This window comes from Mesoplodon densirostris, chromosome 11, assembly GCF_025265405.1.
Source record: "Mesoplodon densirostris isolate mMesDen1 chromosome 11, mMesDen1 primary haplotype, whole genome shotgun sequence".
In the NCBI taxonomy this organism is placed as follows: domain Eukaryota; kingdom Metazoa; phylum Chordata; class Mammalia; order Artiodactyla; family Ziphiidae; genus Mesoplodon; species Mesoplodon densirostris.
The window spans coordinates 29,271,618-29,284,929 of NC_082671.1; positions in this window are offsets into that span (position 1 = coordinate 29,271,618).

The following is a 13,312-nucleotide window of genomic DNA, read 5'->3' on the forward strand; positions in this document are numbered from 1 at the left end:
TTGAAGTTTTTTTCTTGTAGTTGATTTCTTGCCTAATAGTGACATGGTCAAAAAAGATGCTTAATATGGTTTCGATTTTTAAAAATTTACCAAGGTTGCTTTGTGGCCCAGCATGTGGTCTATCCTGGAAAATGTTCCACGTGCACTTGAAAAGAATGTGTTATTGTGATGCTTTTGAATGGAATGCTCTACAAATATCAACTAAGTTCCATCTGGTCTAATGTGTCATTTAAGGCCTGTGTTTTCTTGTTGATTTTCCATCTGGATGATCTGTCCATTGATGTAAGATGGGTGTTAAGCTCCCTCACTGTTATTGTGTTACTGTCAATTTCTCCTTTTATCTGTGTTACCGTTTGCCTTAAATATTGAGGTGCTTCTATGTTGGGTGCATATATATTTACAATTGTTATATCTTCTTCTTGGGTTGATCCTTTGATCTTATGTAGTTTCCTTCTTTGTTCCTTGTAACAGTCTTTATTTTAAAGTCTATTTTATCTCATATAAATATTGTTACTCTGGCTTTTGATTTCCGTTTGCATGGAATACTTTTTTAATCCCCTCACTTTCAGTCTGTATGTTTCCCCAGATCTTGAATTGAGTTTCTTGCAGGCAGCATATATAGTGGTTCTGTTTTTATGTCAATTCAGCCAATTTATGTCTTTTGTTGGGAGCATTTAGTCTGGAGCATTTAAGGTAATTATTGATATGTATGTTCCTATGGTCATTTTGTTAATTGGTTTGAATTTGTTTTTGTTGGTCTTTTTCCCCCCTTTCTTCCTTTGTTCTCTTCTCTTGTGATTTGATGGTTATCTTTAGTGTTATGTTTGGATTTCGTTTTCTTTTTTGTGTATATATTTTCTTTTTTTGTGTAGTATCTCTATTATAGGTTTTTGTTTTGTGGTTACCATGAAGTTTTTATATAGAAGTCTCTCTCTCTATATATCCATGCTTGTTTTAAATTGCTGATCTCTTAATTTTAAATGCAGTTTATATATCTTGCATTTGTATTCTCCTCCCTCATGATTACTGTTTTTGATATTATATTTTACATCTACTTGTTTTGTGTATCTATTAAATACTTATTGTTGTTGCAGATGATTTTACTCCTTTGTCTTTTAAACTCCCTACTAGCTGTGTGTGTGGATGATTTCCTATCTTTATTGCATGTTTGTTTTTACCAGTGTGTTTTTCCATTTCATAATCTTGTTTCTAGTTGTGGCCTTTTCTTTTTTGCCTAGATAAATTCCTTTAGCATTTGTTTTAAAGCTGGTTTTGTGGTGCTGAATTCTTTTAGCTTTTGCTTGTCTGTAAAGCTTTTGATTTCTCCATCAAATCTAGAACTTTACTGGGTAGAGTATTCTTGGTTGTAGGTTTTTCTCTTTCATCACTTTAAGTATATTGTACCACTCCTTTCTGGCCTGCAGATTTTCTGCTGAAAAATCAGCTGATAGCCTTATGGAAATTCCCTTGTAAGTTATTTGTTGTTTTTCTCTTTTTGCTTTCAATATTCTATCTTTACCTTTAATTTTTATCATTTTAATTACCATGTGGTATTATGTTCTGTGGGTTAATCCTGTCCATACAGAGTCCTGTAATCTCCATGACTCCTGGCCTTGAATGACTGTGTCCTTTCCCAGGTTAGGGAAGTTTTCAGCTATTATCTCTTCAAATATTTTCCCAGGCCTTTTTTTCTCTCTTTTCTCCTCCTCTTGGGACCCCTATAATGTAAATATTACACCTGATGTTGTCCCAGTGGTCTCTTAAATAGTCCTCATTTCTTTTCATTCTTTTTTCTGTTTGGTGGCTGTGATTTCCACAACTCTGTCTTCCAGCTCACTGATCCATTCTTCTCCCTCATTTAGTGTACTATTGATTTCTTCTAGTGTATTTATTCTTCAGTTATTGTATTCTTCAATTCTGTTTGGTTGTTCTTTATATTTTCTAACTCTTCACTAAAAACTTTTTAAACTTCTTGCTCTGTGCATCCATTCTTTTCCTGAGTTCTTTGATCATCTTTACAATGATTACTCTGAACTCTTTCTCAGGTAGTTTGCCTATCCCTGTATCACTTATTTCTTCTTCTGAGGTTTTGTCTTATTTCTTCTCCTGAAACATATTCCTCTATCACCTCATTTTGTCTAAATTTCTATTTGTATTTTTATGTATGTGGTACGTTAGTTATATTTCTTGACTTTGGAGAAGTGTCCCTCTGTAGAAGACATCCTATGCATCCCAGCAATGTACTCCCCCTCTCATCACCCAAGGGCCAGGGGCCAAGTGGTCCCAGGGTAGTGTCTGGCCTGTGTTTGTGGACTCAATCTGCAAGCTGTGAGACTGTAGTTTTCTTACTTCTGGTGTCTGCCCTCTGGTGGTTGAGACTGGTCTAGAGGTTTCTACAGGTTTGCTGGTGGGACAGGCCAGTGCCTGTCCACTGGTGGATGGCTGGAGCTGGATCTTTGGCCTCTGCTGTGCAGGGCCATGTTTGGAACATGTCTAGAGGTGGCTGTGGGCTCAGGAAGTCTTTAGACAGCCTGTCTGATGATGGGTGGAACTGTGCCCTTGCCCAGTTTGTGGTTTGGCCTGAGGCATCCCAGCACTGGAGACAACAGGCTGGTGGTTGGAGCCAAGTCTTGTGCCAAAATGTCATTAGCTTCTTTGTTATATCTTTAGTTGTGGAAAATCTTTTCTGCTAGTCTTCATTTTATTTCATTGATAGTTGCTCTGTAAATTGTTGCAATTTTGTTGTGCCTTTGGGAGGAAATAATTTCAGGATATTCTTACTCTGCCCTTTTGGACCTCAGGTCTATTACTTTAAATTTCAATACAGTAAATGAATTTCTTTTAAAATATCTTCAAATGAGTATTTATGAAATATAAATTGAGAAATTAAAAACCCAAATAAATGGGAATGACTATATAATTATTATATATACATGAAGGCATACTTGATAACAAATAAAATGATTTTTTAAAAGTTAGTAATAACATTGAAAATTTCTTACTGTATATTAGGTTAGTTAAACTATAACTAATGGCAAAACATCATTATATAGTATGATCAGTAGTATGCAAAGCGCATTGAAAATACTGGGAGAACTTCACCAAATTGGTAAAGGTATTTCCTCTTTGTGTTGTGAGGTTTTTCCCCCCTACATTGCCCTAGTTTTAAAATTCTGATCATTCATACTTAATTTATGTTAGGTATTATATTAAAATAATAATAATAATCAGAGTGAATTTTTTCTATCTATATAATCTTAATACACTATACCTTTTATCTTAGTCAGTTTGGGCTGCTATAGAAAATTACCATGGACTGTGTGGCTTAAATAACAAAGATTTATTTCTCACAGTTCTAGAGGGTAAATGTCCAAGATGAGAGTGACAGCCTAGTCAGGTTCTTGTTTTTTTGCCCTCTTTCTGGACGGCCTTCACTCTGTACTTTCACACAGCAGAATGGGCCTATAAGGTCACTTTTCTCATTCATGGGGGCTCCACTTCATGATTTCCCAAAGGTCCCACCTCCAAATATCATCACATTGGGATTAGAGTTTCAACCCATGAACTTTGGGGAGAAACAAACATTCGTTCTATTGTGCTTCTATTTTCCCTTTTACCCACAAGTTCCCAGAAATCAGCTCAGAGTATGAAATGACAGTAAATTTTAGAAAATCACAGATTGTCTTCAGCTTTTGCTGATAATTTTTTCTTTACTTAAAACTTCCATTTATGCTAGAATTTAAGAACATGATGGACATTTTTCACTATTAAAATCATTTCTAGATGATTGACATAGTGTTTTTTGAACTTTGGAGACTAATAAAAATGTGTCACCCCTTGTATGCCAGTACCACATTAGCCATCAAGGATTTGTAAATATGACTAAGGCACAATACTTGGTCTTAAGGTAATTATATCTAATGGAAATGGGATACAGATATATAAGCAACAGCAAATTTGCCAAGGAGAATAAAATAATTACTATCATAAATATAAAAATGACACATTATAACACTTTAAGGGGGGAAAGTGATGTTTGATGAAAACCTATTCTGTACCTGACACTGTCCTTGAAGTTTTCACAAACATACATGTGTCAAATTTATTTTGAGGTTAAGAGATGCTAAGTAAAATGTTCAAGTTATTATAGATAGTATTTGTTGAAATTAGAATTTAAACTCGGGGGTAACTGAGCAACTCTACCATAAGACTATGGGAGTGGTGATGGGCTTTCTAGACAAGGTGGTATTTCAGCTGGGATTTAATGGTACAATAGTATTTGATACATAGGAAAAGGTTCAAGGGAATTTCCAGCTTGAGATAACTTATATCCCTCATGCCTTTCTCACTTCTTCAATTTTCTGTACCCTACTCTAGTACCCATGCATTGCTGACTATATTTTAGGATGGCAAAAGTATACATGTGACACCCTAAAAATATTCTCTAGAGTGAGTCCAACCAACTCAGGTTGTTTTTCCCACTCTGATTATTCTGATTTTTTTTCCCAAATCAATGGGCCTCTTTATTTATTTTTTATTAATTAATTTTTATTGGAGTACAGTTGCTTTACAATGCTATGTTAGCTTCTACTGCCCAGCAAAATGAATCAGCCATACTTATGCATATATCCCCTCTCTTGTGGATTTCCCTCCCATTTAGGACACCACAGTGCATCAAGTAGATTTCCCTATGCTATACAGTATGTTCCCATTGTTTACTTCATACATAGTATCAAGAGTGTATATATGTCAATCCAAATCTCTCAATTCCTCCCACCCCACCCCTTTCCCCCTTGGTATCCATACATTTGTTCTCTACATCTGTGTCTCTATTTCTGCTCTGCAAATGAGGTCACCTATACCATTTTTTTTAGATTCCACATATATGCATTAATATATGATATTTGTTTTTCTCTTTCTGACTTACTTGACTCTGTATGACACTCTCTAGGTCCATCCACGTCTCTACAAATGACCCAATTTCATTCGTTTTTATGGCTAATACTCCATTTGTATATATGTACCACATCTTCTTTATCCATTCTCCATGGATGGACATTTTTGTTGCTTCCATGTTCTGGCTATTGTAAACAGTGCTGCAATGAACATTGGAGTGCATGTGTCTTTTTGAATTATGGTCTTCTCTGGGTATATGCCCAGTAGTGGGATTGCTGTGTCATATGGTAGTTCTATTTTTAGTTTCTTAAGGAACCTCCATACTGTTTTCCAGAGTGGCTGTATCAATTTACATTCCCACCAACAGTGTAAGAGGGTTCCATTTTCTCCACACCCTCTCCAGCATTTGTTGTTTTTAGATTTTCTGATGATGCCCATTCTAACTGGTGGGAGGTGATACCTCATTGTAGATTTGATTTGCATTTCTCTAATAATTAGTGATGTTAAGCAGCTTTTCATGTGAGTGTTGGCCACCTGTATGTCTTCTTTGGAGAAATGTTTATTTAGGTCTTCCACCCATTTTTTGATTGGGTTGTTTGTTTTTCTAATATTGAGCTGCATGAGCTGCTTGTATATTTTGGAGGTTAATTCTTTGTCAGTTTCTTTGTTTGCAAATATTTTCTCCCATTCTGAGGGTTGTCTTTTCATCTTGTTTATGGTTTCCTTTGTTTTTATAAAACCTTATGAATGAAAATAAACTAATATGAGAAATGTAAAATTCATAAATATAGTATTTTCAAAAATTTTGGGGTGGACTTATGCTCCAAATTTACATTACTCTAGTCTTATACTCTTATCACTAACCAGGATTCATATACACAATATAAATGTTAGATTAGGGTTACAAAGAAGTAAGAACTTTAAGAAATCATAGGCATTTGGAGGCAAGCTGCCCAGAGAACACTGTCTCTCTCTCTGGGTCCTTGAATATCTCCAACTGGAATCAGGATTTTGTTGGTAGAAGAACATTTAAATCCGAGACTTCCGGGGAAGAAGGCAGAAGAGTAAGACACGGAGATCACCTTCCTCCCCACAGATACACCAGAAATACAGCTACACGTGGAACAACTCCTACAGAACACTTACCGAACGCTGACAGAAGACCTCAGACCTCCCAAAAGGCAAGAAACTCCCCACATACCTGGGTAGGGCAAAATGGAGAGATTCCCACACAGAGGATCGGTGCCAACCAGCACTCACCAGCCCGAGAGGCTTGTCTGCTTGCCGCTGGGGCGGGAGGCGCTGGGAGCTGAGGCTTGAGCTTCAGTCGGAGTGCAGGGAGAGGACTGGGGCTGGTGGCGCGAACACAGCCTGAAGGGGCTAATGAGCCACAGCTAGCCGAGAGGGAGTCCGGGAAAAATTCTGGACCTGCCGAAGAGGCAAGAGACTTTTTCTTCCCTCTTTGTTTCCTGGGGCGTGAGGAGAGGGGATTAAGAGCGCTGCTTAAAGGAGCTCCAGAGACGGGCATGAGCTGCAGCTGAAAGCACGGACCCCAGAGATGGGCGTGGGACGCTGGGGCTGCTGCTGCCGCCACGAGGCCTGTGTGCGAGCGCAAGTCACTGTCCACGCCCCCCTTCTGGGGAGCCTGTGCAGCCCGTCACTGCTGGGGTCCCAGGATCCAGGGAAGGCTTCCCTGGGAGAACACACGACGTGCCTCAGGCTGGTGCAACGTCACACCAGCCTCTGCTTCTGCAGGCACGCCCCGCACTCGGTGCCCATCCCTCCCCCGTGGCCTGAGTAAGCCAGAGTCCCCGAAGCGGCTGCTCCTTTAACCCTGTCCTGTCTGAGCGAAGAACAGATGTCTTCCAGCGACCTACATGGAGAGGCGGGGCCAAATCCAAAGCTGAAACCCAGGAGCTGTGAGAACAAGGAAGAGAAAGAGAAATCTCTCCCAGCAGCCTCAGAAGTGGATTAAAGCTCCACAATCAACTTGAAGTACCCTGCATCTGTGGAATACATGAATAGACAACGAATCATCCCAAATTGAGGAGCCGTGTGGATGAAAACTTCTTGACACTGCAGCCAGGAGTCAGTGTTGTGTCTCTGAGGTGGGAGGGCCAACTTCAGGATGCTGGTCCAAAAGAGACACCCAGCTCCACATAATATCAAATGGTGAAAATCTTCCAGAGATCTCCATCTCAACACCAGCACCCAGCTTCACTAAACGACCAGCAAGCTACAGTGCTAGACACCCTATGCCAAACAACTAGCAAGACAGGAACACAACGCCACTCATTAGCAGAGAGGCTGGCTAAAATCATAAAAAGGCCGTAGACACGCCAAAACACACCACCAGACGGGGACTTGCCCACCAGAAAGACAAGATCCAGGCTCATCCACCAGAACACAGGCACTAGTCCCCTCCACCAGGAAGCCTACACAACCCACTAAACCAACATTAGCCACTGGGGACAGACACCAAAAACAACGGGAACTACGAACCTGCAGCCTGCAAAAAGGAGACCCCAAACACAGTAACATAAGCAAAATGAGAAGACAGAAAAACACACAGCAGGAGAAGGAGCAAGATAAAAACCCACCAGACCTAACAAATGAAGAGAAAATAGGCAGCCTACTTGAAAAAGAATTCAGAATAATGATAGTAAAGATGATCCAAAATCTTGGAAATGGAATAGACAAAATGCAAGAAACAGTTAACAAGGCCAGGAAGAACAAAAGATGAATCAAGCAACGATTAAAAATACAATAAATGAAATGAAAAATACTCTAGATGGGATCAATAGCAGAATAACTGAGGCAGAAGAACGGATAGGTGATGTGGAAGATAAAATAGTGGAAATAACTACTGCAGAGCAGAAGAAAGAAAAAAGAATGAAAAGAACTGAAGACAGTCTCAGATACCTCTGGCACAACATTAAATGCACCAACATTCGAATTATAGGGGTTCCAGAAGAAGTAGAGAAAAAGAAAGGGAGCGATAAAATATTTGAAGAGATTATAGTTGAAAACTTCCCTAATATGGGAAAGGAAACAGTTAATCAAGTCCAGGAGGCACAGAGAGTCCCATACAGGATAAATCCAAGGAGAAATATGCCAAGACACATATTAATCAAAGTGTCAAAAATTAAATACAAAGAAAACATATTAAAAGCAGCAAGGGAAAAACAACAAATAACACACAAGGGAATCCCCATAAGGTTAACATGATCTTTCAGCAGAAACTCTGCAGGCCAGAAGAGAATGGCAGGACATATTTAAAGTGTTGAAGGAGAGAAAACTGAAACCAAGATTACTCTACCCAGCAAAGATCTCATTCAGATTTGATGGAGAAATTAAAATGTTTACAGACAAGCAAAAGCTGACAGAGTTCAGCACCACCAAACCAGCTTTACAACAAATGCTAAAGGAACTTCTCTAGGCAAGAAACATAACAGAAGGAAAAGACCTTCAATAATGAACCCAAAACAATTTAAAAAATGGGAATAGGAACATACATATCGATAGTTACCTTAAATGTAAATGGACTAAATGCTCCCACCAAAAGACACAGATTGGCTGAATGGATACAAAAACAAGACCCATATATATGCTGTCTACAAGAGACCCACTTCAGACCTAGAGACACATACAGACTGAAAGTGAAGGGGTAGAAAAAGATATTCCATGCAAATGGAAACCAAAAGACAGCTGGAGAAGCAATTTTCATATCAGACAAAATAGACTTTAAAATAAAGACTAATAGAAGAGACAAAGAAGGACACTACATAATGATCAAGGGATTGATCCAAGAAGAAGATATAACAATTGTAAATATGTATGCACCCAACATAGGAGCACCTCAATACATAAGGCAAATACTAACAGCCATAAAAGGGGAAATCTACAGTAACACATTCATAGTAGGGGACATTAACACCCCACTTTCACCAATGGACAGATAATCCAAAATGAAAATAAATAAGGAAACACAAGCTTTAAATGATACATTAAACAAGATGGACTTAATTGATATTTATAGGACATTCCATCCAAAAACAACAGAATACACATTTTTCTCAAGTGCTCATGGAACATTCTCCAGGATAGATCATATCTTGGGTCACAAATCAAGCCTTGGTAAATTTAAGAAAATTGAAATTGTATCAAGTATCTTTTCTGACCACAATGCTTTGAGACTAGATATCAATAACAGGAAAAGATCTGTAAAAAATACAAACACATGGAGGCTAAACAATACACTACTTAATAACGAAGTGATCACTGAAGAAATCAGAGGAAATTAAAAAAATACCTAGAAACAAATGACAATGGAGACACGATGACCGAAAACCTATGGGATGCAGCAAAAGCAGTTCTAAGAGGGAAGTTTACAGCAATACAATCCCACCTTAAGAAACAGGAAACATCTCGAATAAACAACCTAACTTTGCACCTAAAGCAATTAGAGAAAGAAGAACAAAAACACCCCAAAGTTAGCAGAAGGAAAGAAATCATAAAATTCAGATCAGAAATAAATGAAAAAGAAATGAAGGACATAATAGCAAATATCAATAAAACTGAAAGCTGGTTCTTTGAGAAGATAAACAAAATAGACAAACCATTAGCCAGACTCAACATGAAAAAAAGGGAGAAGACTCAAATCAATAGAATTAGAAATGAAAAAGGAGAAGTAACAACTGACACTGCAGAAATACAAAAGATCATGAGAGATTACTACAAGCAACTCTATGCCAATAAAATGGACAACCTGGAAGAAATGGACAAATTCTTAGAAATGCACAACCTGCCAAGACTGAATCAGGAAGAAATAGAAAATATGAACAGATCAATCACAAGCACTGAAATTGAAACTGTGATAAAAAATCTTCCAACAACCAAAAGCCCAGGACCAGATAGCTTCACAGGCGAATTCTATCAAACATTTAGAGAAGAGCTAACACCTATCCTTCTGAAACTCTTCCAAAATATAGCAGAGGGAGGAACACTCCCAAACTCATTCTACGAGGCCACCATCACCTTGATACCAAAACCAGAGAAGGATTTCACAACGAAAGAAAACTACAGGCCAATATCACTGATGAACATAGATGCAAAAATCCTCAACAAAATACTAGCAAACAGAATCCAACAGCACATTAAAAGGATCATACACCATGATCAAGTGGGGTTTATTCCAGGAATGCAAGGATTCTTCAATATACACAAATCAATCAATGTGATACACCATATTAACAAATTGAAGGAGAAAAACCATATGATCATCTCAATAGACGCAGAGAAAGCTTTCGACAAAATTCAACACTCATTTTTGATAAAAACTCTGCAGAAAGTAGGCATAGAGGGAACTTTCCTCAACATAATAAAGGCCATATATGCCAAACCCACAGGCAACGTCGTCCTCAATGGTGAAAAACTGAAACCATTTCCACTAAGATCAGGAACAAGACCAGGCTGCCCACTTTCACCACTCTTATTCAACATAGTTTTGGAAGTTTTAGCCACAGCAAACAGAGAAGAAAAGGAAATAAAAGGAATCCAAATCGGAAAAGAAGCTGTCACTGTTTGCAGATGACATGATACTAAACATAGAGAAACCTAAAGATGCTACCAGAAAACTACTAGAGCTAATCAATGAATTTGGTAAAGTAGCAGGATACAAAATTAATGCACAGAAATCTCTGGCATTCCTATATACTAATGATGAAAAATCTGAAAGTGAAATCAATAAAACACTCCCATTTACCATTGCAACAAAAAGAATAAAATATCTAGTAATAAACCTACCTAAGGAGACAAAAGACCTGTATGCAGAAAATTATAAGACACTGATGAAAGAAATTAAAGATGATACAAATAGATGGAGAGATGTACCATGTTCTTGGATTGGAAGAATCAACATTTTGAAAATGACTCTACTACCCAAAGCAATCTACAGATTCAATGCAATCCCTATCAAACTACCACTGGCATTTTTCACAGAACTAGAACAAAAAATTTCACAATTTGTATGGAAACACAAAAGACCCCGAATAGCCAAAGCAATCTTGAGAACGAAAAATGGAGCCGGAGTTATCAGGCTCCCTGCCTTCAGACTATACTACAAAGCTACAGTAATCAAGACAGTATGGTACTGGCACAAAAACAGAAAGATAGATCAATGGAACAGGATAGAAAGCCCAGAGATAAACCCACGCACATATGATCACCTTATCTTTGATAAAAGAGACAGGAATGTACAGTGGAGAAAGGACAGCCTCTTCAATAAGTGGTGCTGGGAAAAATGGACAGGGACATGTAAACCTATGAGATTAGATCATTCCCTAACACCGTACACAAAAATAAGCTCAAAATGGATTAAAGACCTAAATGTAAGGCCAGAAACTATCAAACTCTTAGAGGAAAACATAGGCAGAACACTCTATGACATAAATCACAGCAAGATCCTTTTGGACCCACCTCCTAGAGAAATGGAAATAAAGACAAAAATAAACACATGGGACCGAATGAAACTTAAAAGCTTTTTCACAGCAAAGGAAACCATAAACAAGACCAAAAGACAACCCTTAGATTTGGAGAAAATATTTGCAAATGAAGCAACTGAAAAAGGATTAATCTCCAAAATCTTTAAGCAGCTCATGCAGCTCAATAACAAAAAAACAACCCAATCCAAAAATGGGCAGAAGACCTAAATAGACATTTCTCCACAGAAGATGTACAGACTGCCAACAAACATATGAAAGGATGCTCAACACCTTTAATCATTAGAGAAATGCAAGTCAAAACTACAATGAAATATCATCTCACACCAGTCAGAATGGTCATCATCAAAAAACCTAGAAACAATAAATGTTGGAGAGGGTGTGGAAAAAAGGGAACACTCTTGCACTGCTGGTGGGAATGTGAATTGGTAAAGCCAGTACGGAGAATGGTATGGAGGTTCCTTAAAAAACTACAAATAGAACTACCATATGACCCAGCAATCCCACTACTAGGCATATACCCTGAGAAAACTATAATTCAAAAAGAGACATGTATCAAAATGTTCATAGCAGCCCTATTTACAATAGCCCGGAGATGGAAACAACCTAAGTGTCCATCATCGGATGAATGGGTAAAGAAGATGTGGCACATATATACAATGGAATATTACTCAGCCATAAAAAGAAACGAAATTGAGGTATTTGTAATGAGGCGGATGGACCTAGAGTCTGTCATACATAGTGAAGTAAGTCAGAAAGAGAAAGACAAATACTGTATGCTGACATATATATATGGAATTTAAGAAAAAAAAATGTCCTGAAGAACATAAGGGTAAGACAGGAATAAAGACACAGACCTACTAGAGAATGGACTTGAGGATATGGGGAGGGGGAAGGGTAAGCTGTGACAAAGCGAAAGAGAGGCATGGACATATATACACTACCAAACATAAGGTAGATAGAGAAAAAAAAAAGCATAGATATATAAATCTTTCCAAGCAAAGAGCTCGCACAGACTAAGGATTTCCATTACATGTGGCCATCTCTTCAGTCTTTGTAGATTATACTATCAATAATAATTATATGTAAAGCCATGAAAAATGGTTCTTTGGAGATATGTCCTTTGCCAGAATTCAGTTTTGCCCTGCAGAATGTGTCTGACTGATGTGATAAAAGATAAAATCTTAGGTAGGAAGAGAATTTAGGAGTTCATCTATTCTACTAATCTGTCTCCTGATAGGACCACAGCTAATCCTGCTTTGAAATTTGATATTGTTTGGTTTTTTAAGACTCTCAGGAAAATAGGTAATAAAACGTTTTCAGGTGCCCAATGAATGTCAAGTTGTCTGCTAGGTAGGAAAACCTTTCCTTCTAGTTTCAATTGTCTCTTAGCAGAAATTCAGTGTCTTTCTTTCCTCCTCTTTCTCTCAATCTTATCCATTAGATGTCCTTTATATCTTTGAAGTAGATTCTTAAATTAATCCCTAACCTTTAATTTCCATCCTAAATAATCCTAATTTTCTAATATTTTTCTAATATTTCCTCATAGACATTATTTTTCTGCTTTTTAAATATCTTTAATTAAAAATAAATTATTTCCAAATCTCACACATCATTTTAGCCACGATGCCCAGAAAAAGTATATTCAGGGGTTTTATGTAAAGAGTGGGAGGATTTGGGACCTTTGCAGAGGAAGATAAAAAGGAAAACTTATAGTTTTTCTGCCATTCACTACAGTTTTATGCATTGAGGTCATATTAAAAAGAATGACAAAGGACAGTCATGGGAGGCAAAAACAAGGTGAAATGTCACAAATAAACATCACTTTCATGCAGAAGAGTGTCAAGGAATTGGGTTGGGAAAAGGAACACTAGGATTTTTCACATGTCTTGTCTGAGCATGATCATTGGTACTAA